This window comes from Schistocerca serialis, chromosome 3 (genome assembly GCF_023864345.2).
Source record: "Schistocerca serialis cubense isolate TAMUIC-IGC-003099 chromosome 3, iqSchSeri2.2, whole genome shotgun sequence".
NCBI classification, from domain to species: Eukaryota; Metazoa; Arthropoda; class Insecta; order Orthoptera; family Acrididae; genus Schistocerca; species Schistocerca serialis.
Window position 1 is genome coordinate 90,917,763 of NC_064640.1, and position 25,032 is coordinate 90,942,794.

The 25,032-nt window shown below is 44.1% G+C and overlaps 1 protein-coding gene across 1 annotated transcript in view; it reads right to left on the reverse strand.

Annotated features, from left to right (window-relative positions):
* The window catches only part of LOC126470699 (pleckstrin homology domain-containing family G member 7-like), a 489,741-nt gene that overhangs the window by 235,917 nt on the left and 228,792 nt on the right, over positions 1-25,032 (reverse strand). The gene's annotated exons all lie outside the window — the stretch shown is intronic.

Consider the following 25,032-nt stretch of genomic DNA (forward strand, 5'->3'; position numbering starts at 1 on the left):
TGGGTTGTATTTACACGTAATGAACTGGGTGTTCTGATCCAACTGAACCGATAATTGATAGAAAGAGTAATGTTTGGCTTCTTGGAGATCATTTGCAGCCTTTCATGGACTTGATGATGGAATTTTTATGGATCACAATGCGCCATGCCACCAGGCCACACTTGTTCGCAATTAGTTTGAAGAATATTCTGCACAATTCGAGCGAATGATCTGACCATCCAGATAGGCCGACATTAATCCCATCGAACATTTGTGGGACATAATCGAGAGCTCCCTTCATGCACAAAATTCTGCACCAGAAACACTTTCGCAATTATGGACGGCTATAGAGGCAGCATGACTCAGTACTTCTGTAGAGGACTTTCAACGACTTGTTGAGTCAATGCCACGTCGAGCTGCTGCATTACGCCGGGCAAAAGAAGGGCCACACGATATTAGGAGGTATCCCATTATTTTTTTCACCTCAACGTATAGCGACGCAGAGAGGCTCTGTCTCCGGCTGATACTGATCTTCGGCCGGACATGGCTGCTTGTCCTATTCCAGAGGTTGCCCCACAGCCTGCAAGATCCGGGCGGTCGCAGAGGGTGGGCTTACTGGTAGTTGGGAGCTCCAACATCAGGGACGTAATGGGGCCCGTTAGGAATATGGCTGCAAGGGAAGGGAAGAAAACCAATGTGCACTCCGTGTGCATACCAGGGATAGCGATTTCAAATGTGGAAAGGGTCCCTCCGGATGCCATGAAGGGTACAGGGTGCACCCATCTGCAGGTCGCTCATGTCAGCACCAATGATGTGTGTCGCTATGGATCGGATCAAATGCTCTTTGGCTTCCGGTGGCTATCTGATTTGGTGAAGACTGCCAGTCTCGCTAGCGGGATGAAAGCAGAGCTCACCATCTGCAGCATCGTCGACAGGACTGACTGCGGACCTTTGGTACAGAGCAGAGTGGAGGGTCTGAATCAGAGGCTGAGACGGTTCTGCGACCGTGTGGGCTGCAGATTCCTCGACTTGCGCCATAGGGTGGTGGGGTTTCGGGTTCCGATGGATAGGTTAGGAGCCCACTACACACAGCAGGCGGCTACACGGGTAGCAGGGGCTGTGTGGCGTGGACTGGGCGGTTTTTTAGGTTACATGGCCTCGGGCAACTACAGAAAGGGCAACAGCCTCAAAGTGTGCAGGTCAATGTCAGGACATGCAGGGACAAAGCAGCAATCGGTATTGTAATTGTAAACTGTCGAAGCTGTGTAGGTAAAGTACCGGAACTTCAAGCGCTGATAGAAAGCACCGAAGCTGAAATGGTTATAGGTATGAAAATCTGGCTGAAGCCAGAGATAAATTCTGCCGAAATTTTTATAAAGGCACAGACGGTGTTTAGGAAGGATTGATTGCATGCAACTAGTGGTGGCGTGTTTGTAGCTGTTAATAGTGGTTTATCCTGTAGTGAAATAGAAGTGGATAGTTCCTGTGAATTATTATGGGTGGAGGTTATACTGAACAACAGAGCTAGGTTAATAATTGGCTCCTTTTACCGACCTTCCGACTCAGCAGCATTAATGGCAGAACATCTGAGAGAAAATCTGGAATATATTTCACATAAATTTCCTCAGCATGTTATAGTCTTAGGTGGAGATTTCAATTTACCAGATATAGACTGGGACATTTAGATGTTTAGGACGGGTGGTAGGGACAGAGCATCGAGTGACATTATACTGAGTGCACTATCCGAAAATTACCTCGAGCAATTAAACAGGGGACCGGCTCATGGAGATAATATCTTCGACCTACTGATAACAAACAGACCCGATCTTTTCAACTCTGTAAGCGCAGAACAGGAAATCAGTGAGCATAAGGCCGTTGCAGCATCCCTGAATATGGAAGTAAATAGGAATATAAAAAAAGGGAGGAAGGTTTATCTGTTTAGCAAGAGTAATAGGAGGCTGATTTCAGACTACCTAACAGATCAAACCGAAAATTTCTGTTCCGACACTGACAATGTTGAGTGTTTATGGAGAAAGTTCAAGGCAATCGTAAAATGCGTTTTAGACAGGTACGTGCCGAGTAAAACTGTGAGGGACGGGAAAAACCCACCATGGTCCAACAACAAAGTTAGGGAACTACTGCGAAAGCAAAGAGAGCTTCACTGCAAATTTAATCGCAGCCAAAACCTCTCAGACAAACAGAAGCTAAACGATGTCAAAGTTAGCGTAAGGAGGCCTATGCGTGAAGCGTTCAGTGAATTCGAAAGTAAAATTTTATGTACCGATTAGACAGAACATCCTAGGAAGTTCTGGTCTTACGTTAAATCAGTAAGTGGATCGAAACAGCAAATCCAGACATTCTGGGATGATAATGGCATTGAAACAGAGGATGACAAGCGTAAAGATGAAATACTAAACACCTTTTTCCAAAGCTGTTTCACAGAGGAAGACCGTACTGCAGTTCCTTCTCTAAATCCTCGCACGAACGAAAAAATGGCTGACATCGAAATAAGTGCCCAAGGAATAGAAAAGCAACTGAAATCACTGAACAGAGGAAAGTCCACTGGACCTGACGGGATACCACTTCGATTCTACACAGAGTACACGAAAGAACTTGCCCCGCTTCTAACAGCCGTGCACTGCAAGTCTCTAGAGGAACGGAAGGTTCCAAATGATTGGAAAAGAGCACATGTAGTTCCAGTTTTCAAGAAGGGTCGTCGAGCAGGTGCGCAAAACTATAGGCCTATATCTCTGATATCTATCTGTTGTAGAATTTTAGAACACGTTTCTTTGCTCGCGTATCATGTCATTTCTGGAAGCCCAGAATCTGCTCTGTAGGAATCAACACGAATTCCGGAAACAGCGATCGTGTGAGACCCAACTCGCTTTTTGTTCATGAGACCCAGAAAATATTAGATACAGGCTCCCAGGTAGATGCCATGTCGCTTGACTTCCGGAAGGCGTTCGATACGGTTCCGCACTGTCGCCTGATAAACAAAGTAAGAGCCTACGGAATATCAGACCAGCTGTGTGGCTGTATTGGAGAGTTTTTAGCAAATAGAACGCAGCATGTTGTTCTCAATGGGGAGACGTATACAGACGTTAAAGTAACCTCTGGCGTACCACAGGGGAGTGTTATGGGACCATTGCATTTCACAATATATATAAATGATCTAGAAGACAGTGTCGGAAGTTCTATGCGGCTTTTCGCGGATGATGCAGTAGTATACAGAGAAGTTGCAGCATTAGAAAATTGCAGCGAAATGCAGGAAGACGGGATACCACTTGGTTCAAATGGCTCTGAGTACTATGGGACTTAACATCTAAGGTCATCAGTCCCCTAGAACTTAGAACTACTTAAACCTAACTAACCTAAAACATCACATACATCCATGACCAAGGCAGGAATCGAACCTGCGACCGTAGCAGTCGCGCGGTTCCAGACTGAAGATCTGCAGCGGATAGGCACTTGGTGCTGGGAGTGGCAACTGACCCTTAACATAGACAAATGTAATGTATTGCGAATACATAGAAAGAATGATCCTTTATTGTATGATTATATGATAGCGGAACAAACACTGGTAGCAGTTACTTCTGTAAAATATCCGGGCGTATGCGTTCAGAACGATTTGAAGTGGAATGATCATATAAAATTAATTGTTGGTAAGGCGGGTGCCAGGTTGAGATTCATTGGGAGAGTCCTTAGAAAATGTAGTCCATCAACAAAGGAGGTGGCTTACAAAATACTCGTTGGACCTATACTTGAGTATTGCTCATCAGTGTGGGATCCGTACCAGATCGGGTTTACAGAGGAGATAGAGAAGATCCAAAGAAGAGCGGCGCGTCTCGTCACAGGGTTATTTGGTAAGCGTGATAGCGTTACGGAGATGTTTAGCAAACTCAAGTGGTAGAGTCTGCAAGAGAGACGCTCTGTATCGCGGTGTAGCTTGCTGTCCAGGTTTCGAGAGGGTGCGTTTCGGGATGAGGTATCGAATATATTGCCTTCCCCTACTTATACGTCCCGAGGACATCACGAATGTAAAATTAGAGATATTCGAGCGCGGACTGACGCTTTCCGGCTGTCGTTCTTCTCGCGAACCATACTTGACTGGAACAGGAAAGGGAGGTAATGACAGTGGCACGTAAAGTGCCCTCCGCCGCTTCCGGTGTATAAATGTAGATGTAGATGTAGAGCTTTATCATGAGGATGAATGAAGAAAGATTAGACGGTAGGGTCATTGAGATGGAGCACAAGCTCGGATGGAGTACGAATTGGGAAGGAAATCGACCGTGTTCTTATCAAAACAACCATCGCGACATTTACCTTAAGCGATTTGAAAACTTAAGTCTGGATGGCGGGACGGGGTTTGAACCACAGTCCTCTGGAATGCAAGTCCATTGTGTTACCGCGGTGCCTCATAGAGCCATAATATCATTAAGGACGGATCGAAATCTCGAATGGAGAACACAGGAAAAAATTGGTCGTATGCTTATCGAAGGTACGAGGTCATAATTCACCTGAAGAGATGCAAGGAAATCACGGAGAAAACAATTCGGGACGGACGGATAGGACTTGATCTTCGCTTCTCGCAAATAACAAATTCCGTGAATAGATTTTCAGCAGTGTATTTGCATCCCAGAATGTCAGTATGATGCTTTTCCTGGTTTGTATGCAGAGTGGTAAAAATTTCTTAGCCACAAGTGTAAAAATTTGTTAACTTACTCCAAACTGAGAAGCTGTCATAATGTTCTTTCTACGCATAATGGTTAGAGTATCATTATTTCTGAATTATCGTAAACTGAATATCACAACGATTATAGCTGATACATTTTGAAAAAACTATGTCATGGACAGGAAATCGATCCCGGATTTTTGCTAAAGTTCAGAAGTGCAGGAGGAACTGTCCGTGGATGCAAGCCTTAATAGTTGATGGGATACATATGTCCCACTATAGTAATATGCAGTTCTGAGCGTTGGGACGTCTGTATCTCATATCTGCCTAGTGGTAGCCGTAGCGGGATGTCTTCGTAACTTGGAGAAAAATACTGCGGACCATTGAGGGGATACACAGAAGATGTGAGCGATCAAATGAGGTGGCGTGTGTTTATAGGTGGCACAGTGCTTTTGTTTCGCGAAAATCAGGTCGAATCACCATTTTTTCCATTTCAAGAATGTATGAAGTAAGTAACTGTGCTCTCTTATACGTCATAGACATCGTTTTGAAACATTACTACACACCTCAGTAATTCTGGTGGTTTGTGCATAATTTGTACACAGTGGGACATATATGCCCCACAAAACTTCATATAATGTAGAAAATATTGATCTGAGGTATTTCAAAGCAATCTTCAAACGTTATGTTGAAAACTTGTGTTGGAAATTTCATGTTTTTCATTGTCAGGTGAATAAATGTGTTTTGGTACTGATTTGTTATACTTTACTCCACAACTGCATACCTGATAAGAACATTCGAAAATTAAAAATTTAACTCTGATAATTCAAGGTTCACATGAAAACATGGCTTTAGTTATGTTCGTAGGACTCATGTGTACCACTTCACCGGTTTTAAAAATCGGTCAGCTTAATTTATGGTAGTGAAAGTGTATTATTTATCACAAAGGAAGAAAGTTTTTCAGCTTTCATTTTTCAAATATACGCATAATATATTTAAACATGAATGGGTTAAGTCACTCCATAACGTGTCGTCTCATGGTCACACCGGTAGGAGGACTGGTGACGAAAAGTGAGGGATCAAGTTCGAGTCCCTTTTCAGCATATGGTTTTTGATTGTCTTGACGCCGAAGTAAAGTGTTCACTCCGCTCAGAAATGAAATCGTATTCAAGTTTATAGGTGTCCAAGAAAAAGTTACATTTAAAATATGGAAATGAAGACAAGCGTAAACGAAGTTAATGACAAAATACGTAACGAAAATGTGTAACTCAGATACGATATACTCCTGTTCGTACGAAATAGACGCGGATCACGACTGCATAATTAACTGAAAAGAAAACCGAAGTTTGAAAGTTTCTTACGAATAGTGAAAAAAAAGAACTCCATCCAAGGGATAATACACGGTATCAAAAGCAAATGTCTTTATTGTCCTAAAAAGAGGTTAGAAGGTATTGGGATATATCAGAAAACGATTTACCTTCGTTAGATCATTTAGAAAAGGACAGCACAAGTTTAAACGTGCGACGGTCCCTTATAACCGATCATAGTAATCGAAGTTGTGAGAATACTGATTATGAAAAGCTATACCCATTAAAATAACAAAAGCAAGTAAAGCGGAAAATGAAGAGCAGTTTAATTTTGTCAAAAGACACGGAGTAACGAGATTTACAGCTCACTTAAGCAAATGAGAACAGATACAGGCCTCCTTTAATAGTGACACCTTATGTCAGTTGCTTTATAATGAACAGTAAACTGCTTCATAATGGACAATAAACCTAGTAATTCGGTCAGTTAAATTTTACTTGATATATACGAAAGAAATAATTACGCTAATCAGATTTAAGAGAGCGGCATACCTCCTAAACGTCTCTGAATAATTTTAACGGATGATTTTACAGGCCTTATAGTAGTTACCTGGTCTTGTTAAGATTACGAGCGTAATTTTTCTGGTAGCTGGGAGACCTCTGCAATAAATCAGCGACTGAAGCTCCTCATTAACGTAATTCTGCGATATCGGAAGATTCGTAGCCCGTCAAAACTACAAAACCGCAATTACCACTCATTCATCATGCTTATTGAAATCAACGAATTGTAATAAAGTCAGTGCTTTCTCTAACATTTGCAGTCGAAGGGAATGTGACATGGAATGTGGATTCACGTAATCATATTTGGATAAAGTGCACAGATGTCACAGAAGACAGATTTAATGTTTAAAAAAATTGTATGTAAGGAAATGCCTGTAGTGTCTTTTATTTTATATGTTTTTTTCGTCCTAAAAATAAAGGCACGTTTTCATATATGGCAGCGAGTGTTAATGAATGGAGTTGGTGCAGCTGCGACGAAATTGGGGTCCACGCCAATTTGCATACACCAGTGTATTCTAATTCTGCCGCTTCACAGACCGACTTGTTCATTAACTCATTGCAACCTCTAAAAACCGCTTCATCACAATGTACACAAAACTAGATTATTGTTTTAAAGTTGTTTTATGTATCTTGGAATTTGCGTACGACACCACAACGTTACATCACCTGCATAGTTTCGAATTTCGGAGGCGGTGTTTTGTTCACGCCTCGTGGCATACCGTTCAAGACGCACGTAACACTTCCTGAATTCATTCAAGTCATAGCAACAGCATTTTCATCACTGTAATTTCAGACCTTATAAATGTAAAATGAGCTGTAGAAATGTGTCTCAGTTAAGTTTTATTTAGACTCACATAAGTAAGGTTACCATTTTAATATCCGATCAACTAGAAGGTCGTATGAGACAGAGTACAAGTTAGGATTGCGCAAATACAGTGTACGTTTCAGAGGAACAATCTTAGCAGTTCTAAAACTGTCTTTACAGTAGTTTCCATCCTATCGTAATAGTAATTTCCATCCCGCCTTTATAGCAGTACTAGCTGCCTGAAACATTGAATGCTGGAACAGATTTTGTTTGGTGACTCAAGGAATGGGATACGTATAGTGAAGTATGCAGAGTAGCCGTCAGGAAGGGTGAGGCGAGGAAACGATAACATTTTTTGAATTTTGATTGGATGTTTGTACTGTTGTCTCAAGAGGCTTTCTGAGGTTCGGCTTAAGCGAAATATGGGTTCGAAGTCACTTTTATGGTTTCCCCTACAGTTTGCGAATGTAGAAGGGAAAACTGGAATGCCTTTACTTTTTAAGTACGTTAACCTCCACGACGAGTGATCGTCGGAGTCAAGGGTACCGTAAGAAGTGCTCCAGGAGAGCCTTATAGCACCTCTTTTGCTCTCTATAAACATAAATGACTTGACGAAAAGGGTGAGCAGGAATTTACGGCTGTTTGCTGATGATGCTGTGGTGTACGCGAAGGTGTCGCCGTTGAGTGACTGTAGGAGGATACAAGATGACTTAGACAGAATTTCTAGTTGGTGTGATGAATGGCAGCTTGCTTTAAAAGAAGAAAAATGTAAGTTAATGCAGATGAGTAGGAAAAACAATCCTGTAATGCTTGAATGCAGTAGGTCTATTGAAAGTGTGACATGTGCTTAACACAGTTACATCGATTAAATATCTAGGCGTAACGATGCAAAGCGATATGAAATGGAATTAACACGTCAGTTTGGTTGTAGGGAGAAGAATGTTCGACAACGTTTTATTGGTAAAATTTTGGGGAAGTGTGGCTCACCTATAAAGGGGATGGCGTGTAGAACGCTAGTGGGACCCCTGCTTGAAAACTGCCCGCGTGTCAGGGATCCCCAGCAGGTCGGAGTAAAGGAATACACCGAAGGAGTTCGGAGGCGTGCTGCTAGATTTGTTACCAGTAGGTTCGATCAGCACGGAAGTATTACGGAGACACTTCGTGAACACAAATGCGAGTCCCTGGAGGGTAGGCGACGCTCTTGTCGCTAGGAAATATTACGGAAATTTAGAAAACCATTATTAGAGGCCGACTGCTGAACGATTTTTCTACCGCCAACGTACATTTCGCGTAAGGACCCCGAAGATACGATAATTTGTCATGTGCCGTGTATCTATGTATAACGCTGATAAACGACATTTTTATTTGCATGTAAAGAGAAGGCTGCTTGCTTTTTACATTTTTCAGTTTACCGGACCAATATCGAGCACGGGCACACCATCGGCGGTTCTATAGAAGATACATAAAAATACTGCATGTTACTGACTACAGCACGTATTATTCTTACCTATCTTCTATAGTAGCGTTGGTGATGAGTATGTGTTCGATTCCGGTCCGTTAAATTAAAAAAAGACATGTGGGAAGCAGTATTGTCTTTATATGCAAATAAATAATGTCGTTTATCAACTATATGAAGGTTGCAAGATACCTTGAACACAAAACGTGTGTATAGCGTGTATTTGAGTCACAGGTAGTCCGAGGCTGACCAGTAATATTCAGATGTAGTCAAAGACTGTGTTACTTTATAGCGTAAGCCCTTTTACGGTGTGTCTCTTTGAACCAGAGGAGGCAGGTAGAGAAACGGGTTGCCTAGGTTTCTTGTTAACATCCCAATGAATTTTAAAAATAAATCTGTTGTACGCAAGTAAGTATTGATTCTCGTGAACTGAAATGTGATGACTAGAGTTTTCCCTCTTAAGATCCATGAACGATTAGAACAGCCGGCCAATTAAGTGGGCATAGCAAGTTATGTGTAATACTCAGCTCAGTGCAGTGATCAAATTAGCAATGTTCTAACTCTCGCAACTCTTCATACGGCGTCTAGAAAAAAACTTATGTTTCCCTAAATATGTGAATTTCTAGAACTGTGACACGTTCATGTTGAGTAAATCGTGTACTCGACACTCACCACTATTCTGAGACTCCAATAGCGATGTACTTACAGAATGACGTTCCAAACTTTGGTCAAAAGATGATCGTAGCTGTTTTCTGTCACACTCTTTCCTTAAAACTCAGTCTCTAATGAACTCGATGTACGTTAAATATAAGATCAACGGACAAAAAATCTGCCAGAGAAATCGTTATAAACATCATTTAATACCGAGTGATCCCGCCCTGGACTTAATCGCCTGGATTCGGCTAGACAGTGAGTCCATAAGGTTGTGCAGGTACGTCAAATCCAGGTTACGCCTCTCTCTGAGGATTTGACTCCACCACGTGGCAGGTATACTGATGTCGGCTGTTTGCCCTCTGTTCCAACATTTTCCACAGCTTTTGTATGGGGTTTCAAGTCAGGTGATTTTTCAGGCCAGTCCAATTGTAATAGGTTGGAGAAATGTTCAGGAAATAGTCACATATTCTTCCAGCCCAATGAAATTTGCTGTTGCTGTCTTTACGTGGCTGCGTGAGAACTGGCCTCTTGTGATGTAACCGATTCCATATGTTCACTACACGCAATTCCAGTCGCAACGCTCTCTCGCTAACGGATGGGGATGGACCTTCATTCACTGCCTGAAGCAACTCCTGTCGGCTTTGGAAGCAAGTTTGATTCATAAGCCGTGAAACGTGTCCCCGGTCCCTCTCAAGCCAGGATCTTTTACCGACTGCAATTCTGACGTCGTATGTAGAACTGCTTGTAGACATGTTGAACTGTCCGCCACGAAACACCAACAAGTTCAGCAACTTCTCACACCGTATGGCCATGGGTACGGCCAAACACAACTGTCCCATTTTGCCACTCTGTCACGTCCTTACATTTACTCACATTTGCGTGGAAAGTCCGTTTGAAACATGAATGTCTCAGTTCAAAAATGGTTCAAATGGCTCTGAGCACTATTGGACTAAACACCTGAGGTCAGCAGTCCCCTAGAACTTAGAACTACTTAAACCTAACTAACCTAAAGATATCACACACATCCATGCCCGAGGCAGGATTCGAACCTGCGACCGTAGCGGTCGCTCGGTTCCAGACTGTAGCGCATAGAACCGCTCGGCCACTCCGGCCGGCCGAATGTCTCAGTGATCACTACCGCTTTATGCCCACGCACAGGCAGTGAGTGCTCGACTGAGCGCGTGAGTCGATCGCTACGACATTTTTAAGGGCTTAACGATTATTCCATGCGTGCTCACTGGAGTGTCTAACATTTTGTCCGGTTAGCTTATTAACCTCACACGAACAATATATCTCACCTCCCATCTGATATCTGAGATATTTTTTGGTATTCACAACTATTATTTCTGAAACTTTGCGACTCCCTGAGAAGAACGCAGCTTTTACCCAATGATCGACGCTAAAATTTTCTCGCAAATGTTGCTATTGTTTATTAAACTGTTAAAAAATGTTTTACGCCTCCTTGGTTAATTCCATAGTTTGTGTGTGTTTCTTTTCTTATTTTCTTTTATTTTTAACGGAAACCTTTATCAGTACCCTTTTGGCCGGCCGGAGTGGCCGAGCGGTTCTAGGCGCTACAGTCTGTAACCGAGCGACCGCTACGGTCGCAGGTTCGAATCCTGCCTCGGGCATGGATGTGTGTGATGTCCTTAGGTTAGTTAGGTTTAAGTAGTTCTAAGTTCTAGGGGACTGATGACCTCAGAAGTTAAGTCCCATAGTGCTCAGAGCCATTTGAAGTTCCCTTTTGACCAAAGAAAATCATTACTTTCAACCACCTGCTTAATGGGGATGAGAGTAAAGCTGCATTCTCAGTCTAGCTGAGCAGTCTATCATGCCTCGTAGGTTTCCCAAGGAGAATGGAACAGAACGACGCGCTGCCGTTGGACACAGCTGGAGCGATGTGTCAAACCCATACAATAAGTAAGCGTCGCCATACTTTTAACTTGGCCTACAGACGTCCACTAAGGACAGCAATACAGACTTCTCACCTACACGGCCTGTGAAGAAGGAAGAAAAGTGGATCAATGACGTCCTGTTCTTTTTAACAATGAGTGCAGGATTTGTCTACACACATCTTCCGCCTACAGTTTCGCGCTGTCAGCACGATGGCGCGTTAATCATGTTATGTTTTCTGCGTCAGTATCGTGTAGGGAGGTCAGACATCTCCCTCTGCTATCGAGAGGAATTTGAGGCCTATGCAGTGTCGGGTAGGAGTCTCTAATATATTTTGTAAGCCTACAGTGAACTTTTCGGCGATGAATTCGTCTTTAAGATGATAATGTACGAGAATACCACGCCCACCTGCAGGGGGCAAGAATCTACCGACTGGAATTGCCTACAGCATCTGCTGACGAGAACCAGATAGATCGTGCTTGGGGACCAGTTCAACCTCGAGATGCGTTGTCGCAGGAAGCGTGCTCAAACACTGGTTGACTTCAAGAGGTCCGTAGTTGAAGAGTGAGCTGACCTTGCGGACTGCATCCTGAGAAGGAGCCGGCATGCTACCACGCATGGGATGGAGCAACACGTTGTTAAATGTTAACCAGCATCGGATTTTGATTTCACATATGACATATATTTGCCTTTTTGAATAAATACCTTTATTTCGTTTAGTTTTAGATTTTGTTTTACAGTAATGTTGTGTTGGTAGTTTCACAAAGTTTATACGTTCATCCTTTGCTCCCCATCGATCAAAGCCCACTCATTTGCAGATATGTTAGTGTCGAAAAAGCTTCTTCAACAGTTTATGCAGCACTAGCTGACTGCACTCCTCTAACAAGTGAACCGAGTGCACAGTAATTTGGCGGCAACGTTTGATATATTGGGCTCTATGGACTTCACTGATGATGAAAGAGTAAATGCAATTAACTGCAAATCAAATGAGTGGTCCGAGGCTAATGCGAACAGGTCGTATGAAAATACGCTGCTGGAAATGCGAAGTTTTGAAGCATGAACACGTCAGCCGAACGAACCAAACTCATACTCCACTATTTATTTGCTTATGAGACATTGACTAAAATCTCCAGCGGATGCGAGCTTATTTTCAATATTTTCAGACCAGAAAAAAGTCATTCCTACAGATGAAGAATGGTGTGAGTACACGATGACTGCTGGGTGTGCCTAACGTAACAGGCAGTTTTCAAGTCGCAACACAGCGTGCCCAGAGAATATGCATCTCTGCTTATCGCCATCTATCCGACTTTGAGACTGGACGAAACATTAGCATGAGGGACATGGGAGCAGCACATCAACTGATCGTACAATTGGATGTAGTGCATTGCAGAACGAGTAGTTACGAGATGGTTTTCCTGCTCATATAGGCAGCCTTTCACATGGCCTATGTCAGAAGCCAGCCTGTATTTCAGGACAGAGGAAATTCATTCCGGTAAGGGTTGCTGATAGGGTAGGCTTTCCGTTTGATGCATGGAGACAACCAGTAAGTGTGTGGGAACAGAATCACGTGCTGTCCATAGAGTCACGGCCAGAGCACAAGAAGGAGATTCTCGCTGTCCCTAGACTTGGATTTTGGACTGGAACCACGCGTTTCTCCCCCCTCCTGCTGCTTTCGTATATTCTCGGCTCTAATGCACCTCAACCGAACCACAATGGCTGCCCCAATAGTTGGGGGCGATAGTCCGCTGTCCAGGGTGCGCACTGTGTAACATGTTTATCTCTCAGATCTCCTGTTCCTATTGCACCCTTATCAAAAGCCCGAACCCTGGTCCTTCCCAGTACAATGTACTAGCATAAAAATGGTGTCAGAATTGGCGTAGCCCACCTGTCACTTCAAGAGGAAGCCACTATTTTGTCATCGCAAATCGATACGAATTAACACGTCGCCACTAGATGAGGTGAGCCAGCGAAGTCGTGCCAAGTCACACATTTTTGCAGCTGTGGGAGCCCGGCCTTACGATGCTGCTGCCTGGCACCCGCTGTGTCAGCGCACACCACTTCGAGCATGGAGTAAAGTCTGTCGCACCATGCCACATCAAAGTCATCTGCCATACAGGCGCACGTGGATTGGGCCTTACGCCGTGAGTTCGCGGTACTACGGAGGGGAGCTGAGCGCTCTTCATATGCATTCAGCACGAGAGCCTGTGCCTGCGCCACATATGGATGACGCGGCGCCGCCCAGCTGTCACTCCGTAGTCGGGCCTGTAGAGCAAGCGGTCTACCTACCAGGTGTGGCTCGGCCGCCACCATATGTCAGGCTTCCTGCCCATCTGCCTGCCTGCTCAGCTGCAAGAGAGCAGTGTTCCGTCCTTGCCGGGCCATTCGCCAAAACCTGCAGCTGTGGCCTACCTGTGGATGCCCTGCCTGACAGTTCAAAATTCAACACTGGGGCCATCACCGCCATTGCAGCCAGCCATCGATGTCGGGTGTATGCTACCTCCAGATGGATGCCACATGCCAGCAACCAGCTGCCGCATGTGTCGTTCCTGTTGCTGCCTTCAGCGTTGTGTCGTGTTGCGACTCGGTTAAGTACAAAAAAATGGTTCAAATGGCTCTGAGCACTATGGGACTTAACTTCTGAGGTCATCAGTCCCCTAGAACATAGATCTACCTAAACCCTACTAACCTAAAGACATCACACACATCCATGCCCGAGGCAGGATCTGAACCTGCGACCGTAGCGGTCGCGCGGTTCCAGACTGTAGCGCCTAGAATCGCTCGGCCACCCCGGCCGGCGGTTAAGTATATTTGAACTTTTTCACAGTTCACTTTATGAGCAAAAAATATCCTTTACACGCTCCCAGCTAGAGTGTGGGACAGAAGCTGGTAGTGAGAACCTTATCACGGCGTTGTGAGGGCATCTAGTGATTGTTATGTCAACAAATCAGGAATTAGAGGAAAGATAACGAACAAAACACGAACTGACATCCGTTCTCAAAGTTGATTTAAGTATGAAAACCACCTCTGATGGGGCTAATATTTACACGCCGGTTCTCCTCCCCCCCACCCTCCCCCCTAACTGTGTCACAAACTAATCTGATAATCAGTTCAAAGGAGTAAATTTTATTCTCTCTTTCTTGGGGAAACCGTCAGAAATTTTGATACGTTTTTACATTTTGGTGATGTTGGCTGAGTGTGTTACTGGCCAGTCGACTTTCAGTAAAATATTGCATCGTTGAAACAATCAGTAGTTGCTCTTACATACAATAAAAATAAATCAAGATCTGATTTGCACCTAATGCATGTGTGAACGTATTTTTTTCATGTTTTTCAAGCCAAATAAAAGAAATATTCCTCGTTACACGTGTTTTATTTGTGCTTACTCTAACAAATTTGTATTTATTTTCAGAAAACTTATAAAAGATCGTTCATAAAAAAGATTATGAAGATCAGACGAGATTAACAAACACTAAATCAGGAGCCCAGCCTCGTCTTGAAAGAAAACATGGTGTTGGAACAGAATTCCATTAAAATGGGGACGGAAGGGTGCACCATGAAGGAATACGACGGAAATTGGTAGACGTGATGTTCATGTAAAGGCAAACAAGTGATTAGAATTTCAGAAGAACTGTATGATTTATTAAAGAGAGTGACCTTCACCAATTAAGCAGGCGAATAACGGGTTGGTCCAGCTCTGATCTTTATGCAAGCATTTATTCGGCTTGGTATTGATTGATAGAGGTGTTGGATGTCCTCCTGAAGGATATCGTGCCAAATTCTGTCCAGTTGGAACGTTAGATCAGCAAAGTCCCGAGATGTTTGGAGGGCCCTGCCGTAATGCTCAAGACGTTCTCAGCTGGGGAGAAACTAGATGACCTTGTTGGCCAAGGTGCGGTTTGGAAAGCGAGTGTAAACCCAGAATGGCTTGTCATGAGTAGCAACAACACCAGTTGTAGAATATACTTGGCATACAGCTGTGCTGTAATGGTGCAGCCGATGACAAACAAAGGGTCTTGCTCTGAAAAGATATAGCATCACAGACGATCAGTCCTGGTTGTCGACGCGTATCGCGGTCGACAGTGAGGTTGGTGTCCCGCCGCTGGGCTGGGAGTCTCCAGAAATGTCTTCAATATTCGTCGGGGCTCAGTTAGAAGTGGGACTCATCACTGAAGACAATTCTTCTCCAGTGAATAAGATTCCAGGCCGAAAACACGTCTGGAGTCGCCTCGGACACCGGTGGGATACCAACCAGACTACCGCCCGCCATATGGCCTGACAACCAGGAGAGATGGTACAGGGTGCCATTTATTTTCGTAACATGACCCCTTTGGTTGTCATTCGCGGCACCCTTACAGCACAGCAGTACGTCGACCATATCCGAAACCCTGTTTTGTTGCTCTACATGACAAGTCATCCTCGGCTTACATTTAAGCCAGATAATGCCCACCCGCACTCGGCGTGAGTTTCTGCAGCTTCTTTTCGCGCTTGCCGAACCCTACCAAGACCAGCAAGATCGACAAATCTCTCCGTAACTGAGAACTTTTGGAGCATTACGCGCAGGGCCCTCCAACCAGGTCCGGTTTTTGACAGTCTAACGCACCAACTGGACAGAATTTGGCAATATATTGCTCAGAAGAACATCCGACAACTTTAATAATCAAGGTGAAGCCGAATAACTGCTTGCATAGGGACCAGAGGAGGACCAACACGTCATTGATTTACTCAATTTGTGACAGTAAAAATCAACTAGAACTGTTATTTGGGTTCGGATGGTTCAAATGGCTCTAAGAACGATTGGACTTAACATCTGAGGATATCAGTCCCCTAGACTTAGAACTAGTTAAACATAACTAACCTAAGGACATCACACACGTCTATGACCGAGGCAGGATTCGAACCTGCGACAGTAGCAGCCGCGTGGTTCTGGACTGAAGCGCGTAGAACCGCGCGGCTACAGCGGCCGGCTGTGTTATTTGGGTGTTTCAAATTAATTTCAGTAATCAGTTTTCCAACTCGTGTGCAGGAAATTTAGTAGGACACTGACTGATAACATTTTTATAGACTCAGGCTGAAACAATTTATGTGTAACCAGTTGCAACTGTGGACTATCTGATCACGATGCACAATTAATGGACATAAACAGTGTGGCATCTTACAACCTCGAGGCAGGTTTATACAAAGCAGTGAGTCTTATCAATGAGAACAGGTTACAAAATTTAAAAGGTAACCTAAAGGGGTGGTATGCGATGAGGTATACGGAGAAGAGAGGCTAATGTCAAATTCAATTATTCCATAGCAAATTTGTGTCAATACTAGAATGCTGATTTCCTACAAAATTGTACAAAAGATCCTTTAGTAAACTAGTAAGCCATGGACAACTAAGGGAATTAAAATCTCATATAAGAGGATGAGGGAAATTTATGTGAAGGTAAGATCAAATCAAGATCCGACACTCTTGCATACTAAATAAAATACTGTAGTATTCTAAGGAAAGCTGCAGTTACAGTTGTGGAGTATCTGATCATGATGCACAATTAATGGAAATAAATAGTGTGGCATCTTACAACCCGGAGGGAGGTTCACACAAAGCAGTGAGGCTTATCAATGAGAACAGGATACAATATTTTAAGAGTAAGCTAAAAGGGGTGGTATGCAAAGAGGTATATGCAGAAGCGTTCTGCAGCATTGTTCCCAGAACCGATCGTGGTCCTCTGGATTGGAGCCGAGAGTAAGGCTTAAACCATGACTCAGACGATTTCTCGACCTTCACTATCGTATAGAGAATTTTAGGACCTCTTGCCCCTTAATAGGTGAAGCGCAACAATGTGCTGGAACTGGCTACTAGCGTGTGGCGTGAACATAGGGTTTCTACGGTAGAGAAATAGCTCCACAGGCCCGATAAGGTTCATTCTGATTTGAGATTGCGAATAATACTCATCTCTCCATCCGAACAAGCCATGAAGGCCCAACGGTACTGACTGGCAGCCGTGTCATCCTCAGCCTACAGGCGTCACTGGATGCGGATGTGGAGGGGCATGTGGTCAGCACACCATTCTCCAGGCCGTATGTTAGTTTACGAGACCGGAGCCGCAACTTCTCTATCAAGTAGCTCTTCAGTTTGCCTCAGAAGGGCTGAGTGCAACGCGCTTTCCAACAGCGCTGGGCACACCGGATGGTCACCCATCCAAATACTAGTCCAGCCAGAGAGCGCTTAACTTCGGTGATCTGACAGGAACCGGTGTTACTACTGCGGCAAGGCCGTTGGCGCGAATAATACTATATTCATTAATTAAAAAGACCAGCATTTGTCATGGCAGACAGGAGAAATAAAATGTTAATATAATAGTGGTTAACTGCTGGAGCATCAATGTGCCAGACCTTGTCTCGCTTGTAAACGTTGCAGTGCCCACACAGTACTACGGACAATACCCTGACTGAAACCACATGCTAACGGTAACGAAATTATAAATTTCGAATGGAATGTATGTTACAAAAATTGGTTGATCGCTGGTTATGAAGGGGGTTTTATAGCATATCCCGAATACGAACAATCATCAGCTGTATAAGGGAATAACGACAGTGAAAATTTGTGCCGGATTTCGAACTCGAACCCGTGCTATCCGCGCACAACTCACGGCCGGACCCAAACCCCTATATGTCGCCGTCCCTGCGTCACAACCTGTACTCGTACACACATTATATAATTCCCATACGTTTTAACTGAAAGTCGCATGCATGTTGAAGGAACACCGAATCATTCTTCTTAACGACACAGGCACTGCAACGTCGTCGTCGTAGTTATCGAATGCTTTTACAGACCCCTGTCTCAGAAGCAGTAGTGGTTGAACCAGAGAGGGGAAATTTAGAGAACATTTCGCATAAACTTCCTGGTCATATTACAGTATTGGGAGAAGATCTCAATTTACCAGCTGTAGACTGGTAGACTCAAATGATTAAGGCAGATTTTAGGGACAGTGAATTATGTGAATTTGTTCTAAATGCCTTATTCGAAAATTATAATGAGCAGCTAATCAGAAATCCAACTCGTGAAAATAACATACTTGATCTCCTGGTCACCAACAGGCCCGAAATTTTCTACCTAGCTACCATACAATAGAGAATGAGCAATCATAAGTCCGTTACAGCAGCACTGAGTACGAATATAAAGAGGAATATAAAGAAAGGTAGAACCATTTTTTTGGTTAGCATGAGCGACAAGAAACGGATTTCAGATCACCTGAGCAGTCAACATCAGCGTTTCATCTCCAACACTGACAATGTTAAGCATCAATGGACAAATTCCCGAGTATTGTGCAAAACGCTTTACACGGATACACTGAAGAGCGAAAGAAACTGGTACACCTGTCTAATATCCTGTAGGGCCCTCGCGTGCACGTAGAAGTGCCGCAACACGGCGTGTCATGGATTCGACTAATATCTGAAGTAGTGCTGCAGGGACTTGACACCATGAATCCGGCAGGGCTGTCCATACATCCATTAGAGTACGAGGGGGTGGATATTCTTCTGAACAGCACGTTGCATGACATCCCAGATATGTTCAATAATGTTCATGTCTGGGGAGTTTGTTGGCCACCGGAAGTGTTTTGACTCAGAGGAGTGTTCATGGAGCCACTTTGTAGCAATTGTAGACATGTGGGTTATCGCATTGTCCTGCTGAAATTGCCTAAGTCCGTCGGAATACACAATTTACATGAATGGATACAGGTGATCAGACAGGATGCTTAGTATGTGTCACCTGTCAGAGTCGTATGTAGACATATCAGGGGCCCATACCACTCGAATTGCACACGCCCTACACCATAACAGAGCTTCCAACAGCTTGAACAGTCCACTGCTGACATGGAGGGTCCGTAGATTCATGAGGTTGTCTCTATACTCGTACACGTTCATCCGCTCGATATAATTTGAAACGAGATTCGTCCGATCAGGCAACATGTTTCCAGTCATTAACAGTCCAATGTCGGATTTGACTGGACCAGGCTAGGCGTAAAGCTTTGTGTCGAGCAGTCATCAAGGACACACGAGTGGGCCCTCGGCTCCGAAAGTCCATATTGATGCTGTTTCGTTGAATGGTTCGTACACTGACACTTGTTGATGGCCCAGCACTGAAATCTGCAGCAATTTGAGGAAGAGTCGCATTTCTGTCACGTTGAACGATTCTCTTCAGTCGTCGTTGATCCCGTTCTTGCAGGATCTTTTTCCAACCGCATCGATGTCGGAGATTTGATTTTTTAGTGGATTCCTGATATTCACGGTACACTCGTGAAATGGTCATACGAGAAAATCCCCTCTTCATCGCTTCCTCGGAGATGCTGTGTCCCATCGCACTCGCGCCGACTATAACACACGTTCAAACTCACTTAAATCTTGATAAACCGCCATTGTAGCAGCAGTAACCGATCTAACAACTGCGCCAGAAGCTTGTTGCGTTATATAGGCATTGCCGACCGCAGCGCCGCATTGTGCCTGTTTACATATCTCTGTATTTGAATACGAATGCCCATACCAGTTTCTTTCGCGCTTCAGTGTACTTACCGAACGAAGTTGAGAGGAATGGGAAAGACTAGCCGTAGTTCTACAGCCATGGTAGAAAGCTGCTACGAAAGAAAAGACAGCTTCTCTGCAAATTTTAACGCAGCCGTAGCCTCCCAGCCAAAGAAAAACTGAACTAAGGCAAAACTGTCATACGGAGAGCCATGGGTTTAGTGTTCAATCAATACGTAAGTAAAATTTTATTTACCAGCTAGATCGAAAATCCTAAGTTCTGGTCTGAAGTACTAAACTTCTTTATCCGAAGCTGTTTCACTGCAGTATCTTCTTTAAGTAGTCCGATATCAAAATGAGTGACCGTGGGATAGAAAAAAAACAACTGAAATTTCTCAACGGAGGAAAGATTACTGGACCTGAAGGGATGTCAGTTTCATACTACATAGAGTATGCGAACGATCGTGATCGTCTTCCAGCAGTAGAGTCTCGTAGGTCGCTGGAGGTGCGATGCGTTCCTAAAGATTGGGAAGAAACCGCAGGTAATTCCCTCTCTGAAGAAGGGTCGTCGAGCAGACGCACAAAACTATAGGCCTATATCTCTGACGTCGATCTGTTGTAGAATTTTGTAACATATGTTATTCTCTCAAATTATGACATTTCAGGAGACCTAAAATCTCCTCTGTATGATCAACACGGATTCCAAAGACAACGATCGTGTTAAACCATGTTTGCTCCGTTCGTCCAAACGTTCATGAAACCGATAGATACCAGAGATCAGGTTGATGACGTGTTCCTTGACTCCTGGAACGCGTTCGATACAGTTCCGCAATGCCTTCAATGAATAAAATACGAGCGTAGGATATATCAGACCGACTGTACGATTCGTTTTCAGCGGTGAGAAATCTTCAGACGTGAGAGTAATTTTGGGTGTACCCCATGGAGTGTTAAGACCTGCAGACGATCGACACTTCGTGCAGGGTTTGGCGGTTGACCAGGAACATAAAAAAATGAGACGTATTGCACACAAATAGGGAAAAACGCCCACTGTTGTATTATTATACGGTTGTAGGGCCATCACTGCAAGCAATCACATCCATAAAATAAGCAGGAGTATGCGAGTGCAGCGATTTAAAGCTGAATGACGACACATTAGTAATTGCATGTAAGGCAGATGCCAGCCAGATTTATTGGAAAAATTCTCAGGAAATGTAGTTCACCCACAAAGGAGTTAGTTGACGAAGTCCTGGTTCGACCAGTGCGTGAATACTATTTGTCAGTCTAGGGTCTGAACCGTGTATCGACTCGTGCTACACCTTGTGTTTAGATTGCATTGGTTTTCCTTTTCTTCCCCTGACATGTTTGTTTGATATGTTGTCTGTCATTAAGTAGATGCTTGGTTGTCTTTTCCATATGCTATCGATATCTGCGTTTTTGCTTCCGGGAAACTGCTATGGAGGAAGTGAGATCTTTGACCGGTTGTAACCTCGTGTGGTGGCGCGGAAGTAGGGGCGTTGCGCGCAGAGAGTGTAGTGGACACGGGAGGGCAGTGTGGCTCTCCAGTGCGAAGCAGGCGTGGTCGGTTGTACCGAGTCGCCACGTGATGTATGTCGGTTGTGTGTAACGAGCGGGTAGAGTTGGCGGAAGAGCTCCACGCGTGTTGGTTGTATACAGAATCGCCCCACGAGTAGTTGCTGTTCATTTCGCCTTGGTGGGACGTTAACAAGCTTCTTTAAATCGTCCGTTTCAACACTGGAGTTTAAAAGGAGACACCTAACATGAAGGAGCGGTCACTACCCGTCAACGTTGCAGACAAGACGTGAACTCCGGTGACAGAACGTGTTGTCGCGTGACCGTGGCGTGTTGGGTACGCTGGCGACGCGTGCGCAGTCGGATGTGTGGATCCTTGCCATCGGAGGTCGTGTACTGCCTGTTCGAGCATAATTGCAAGTTAAGTTCGTGGAAGGTTTAATCATTAAGTAATAATTTTGTGTAACCAGCGTCTCTTCTGCCTTGTAGCCTCCGGCTACCGGGTTTCCTATCCCTGGCACCGGTGTAATTGAAGACAGTGATCTTTCCTCCTCCTCTCGTTACTGTCCGATGGGAGGTGTAGTTTTGACAGTTTAATTGTTTCGCTATTCTGTCGTGGGTTATGAGTAAATTCATGCTTCTTGTTGGTTGATCATGTGGTCGCTCATTCAGGACTGTGTGGTGTAACGTTTCCTTGCACGAGGTTAGCTCTAATTCTGTCAGCAAGTTAAGCCATCTTATAAGTTTTCACTGGCTAACAGTCGGTGCAGTGGCCAGCCTGAGAGTGGCAATTGTGTTTACGGGCGTATTTAAACTGGTCAGTATTCTGTCTAGCCTGAGAATCCCTGAGTGGGTGATTTGTGGCCGCCTTACACGGGTCCGTCATATCTGTTATGTTCTAATGACATTCCGGGACACTTTGGTTTAAAATTTTTTTTAAATTCTTCCAAGTTTGTAAATTCCTTTTATTGCCATTAATCGTGTGTTAGCTGAGACCTGTTTAATTTTTTTTAATGGCGGTGTTGGTAGCTTCACTACCTCACCGTACTTTATTAACAAAGTTCTGTATTTACTTTAGTAGCCTGTTTACTAATGTTCTTTAAATTTTTTTAAATTGTTGTATTGCTATAAATTACTTTGATTGGCGTTAGCGGCGTGTTTTAAAGGTAATTTATTGCCGTACTGCTAGCTTCTGTGTATTTTTTAAATTTTAAATTGTTGTATTGCTATAAATTACTTGATTGCCGTTAGTGGCGTGTTTAAAAGGCTGTTGATTGCCGTACTGCTTGTTTCTGTAAGATACGAATAAAACATTTGTGAAAATCTCAACTCGACAGTAAACTGCTAGAAATTTGGCCCCGTTTCCCAACTTGTGGTGTGGTTTGTAGTAACGGTAACCACTCTGTGTGTCAGGGTCCTTATCAGACAGCATTGCTTAAGCAAGTCAAGAAGATTCAACGATGAACAGCACGTTTCGTAACAGCCTCATTTAGTAAGCGCGATAGCGTCACGGGAGTGGTCAGCCAGTTTCAGTGACAAACGCTGCAAGACAGGCGTTTTGCAATCAGGTGTTGTGCAAAATACCGAGAGAGATTTGAGCTCACGCCGAGGCTTACCAGCAATCCTTCTTCTCGAGAGCCATTCTCTACTGGAACAGTAAATGGGGAAATTCACATGAATACACGAAGTACTCTCCTCAATACGCTATGAGGTGGCTTGTGGAGAAAAAATGTGGGTGTAGATGAACAGATTTTCCTAGAAAAGCTGAAATTTTAATACATCTGTTTACGTTTTGCAGAATCTTTCAAGAAATTTCCGACGTTTTCTTATGTACGTCACTCGACACTCCCTAGACCATGTTGGGTTACAACAGCGGTATATGGACGTTATCCTGTTGGGAAATACTACCTAGGATGATGTTCAGAATGACATAATAACAGCTCGAATCATCAGATTGACGTACAATTTAAAGGTGACGTGAAGAAACTCTACACTGACGGAGAAAATCGCAAAACAAAAAAAATAGTTAAAGTAATGAAATTTCGGGATTACATTTGTCTGGGTAACATATTTAAATGATTAACATTGCCAGATTACAGGTTAATGCAAAAGCGAGATAAGCCATTCCAAATGTGAAATGATGGTACATTAGTAGCCGGTGTAACCGCCAGAATGGTCAATGCAAGCATGTACACGTGCGTGCAATGTGTTGTGCAGGTGTCGTATGTGAGTTTGTGGGGTGGAGTTCCACGCCCGCTTCACTTGCTCGGTCAGCACAGGACTGTTCATGCTGTTTGTGGATGGCGGTGGAATTGTCATCCGATGATGTCCTGATCTCACATACGTGCTCGATCTGACAATCCAGAAGGCCGAGGCAACATGTCGACACACTCTAGAGCGTGTTGTGTTACAACAGCAGTATATGGACGAGCGTTATCCTGTTGGGAAATACCACCTGGGATGATGTTCAGAATGACAGCATAACAGCTCGAATCAGCATATTGACGTACAATTTTGCTGTCAGGGTGCATGTGATAAACATGACAGTGCTCTTGTTGTCGCACAAAATTGCACCCCAAACCGTAACTCCAGGTTTAGGTCCGGTGTGTCCAGCACACAGACTGGTTGGTTCCAGGCCCTCAACTAGCCTCCTCGTAATCAACACCTGGCCATCACTGACTGCGAGGCAGAACGAGCTTTCATCAGAAAACACAACAGACCTCCACCCTGCCCTCCAGTGAGCTCTCTCTTGACACCACCGAAGTCGCAAATGGCGGTGACTACGGGTCAGTGAAATGTACGCTAGGGGGCGTCTGGCTCGAGCCTGTCGTTGGAGTAACTGATATGTCACAATCAGTTGTGTCACTGTGGTGCCAACTGCTGCTCTATTTTCTGCAGCAGATGCAATACAATGGGCCACAGCCACGCGCTGAACACGATGGTTTTCCCTCTCGGTAGTGCCACATGGCCGTTCGGAGACACCTACATCTACATGGATACTCTGCAAATCACATTGAAGTGCCTGTCAGAGGGTTCATCGAAACACCTTCACAATTCTCTATTATTCCAGTCTCGTATAGCGCGTGGAAAGAATGAACACCAATATCTTTCCGTACGAGCTCTGATTTCCCTTATTTTATCGTGGTGATCGTTCCTCCCTACGTAGGTCGGTGTCAACAAAATATTTTCGCATTCGGAGGAGAAAGTTGGTGATTGGAATTTCGTGAGAAGATTCCGTCGCAAGGAAAAACGTCTTTCTTTTAATGATTTCCAGTCCAAATCCTGTATCATTTCTGTGACACTCTCTTCAATATTTCGCGATAATACAAAACGTGCTGCCTTTCTTTGAACTTTTTCGATGTACTCCGTTAGTCCTATCTGGTAAGGATCCCACACCGCCCAGCAGTATTCTAAAAGAGGACGGACACGCGTAGTGTAGGCAGTCTCCTTAGTAGGTCTGTTGCATTTTCTAAGTGTCCTGCCAATAAAACACAGCCTTTGGTTAGCCTTCCCCACAACATTTTCTGTGTGTTCTTTCCAATTTAAGTTGTTCGTAATTGAAATACCTAGGTATTTAGTTGAATTTACGGCTTTTAGATGAGACTGATCTATCGTGTAACCGAAGTTCAACGAGTTCCTTTTAGTACTCATGTGGATGACCTCACTTTCATTA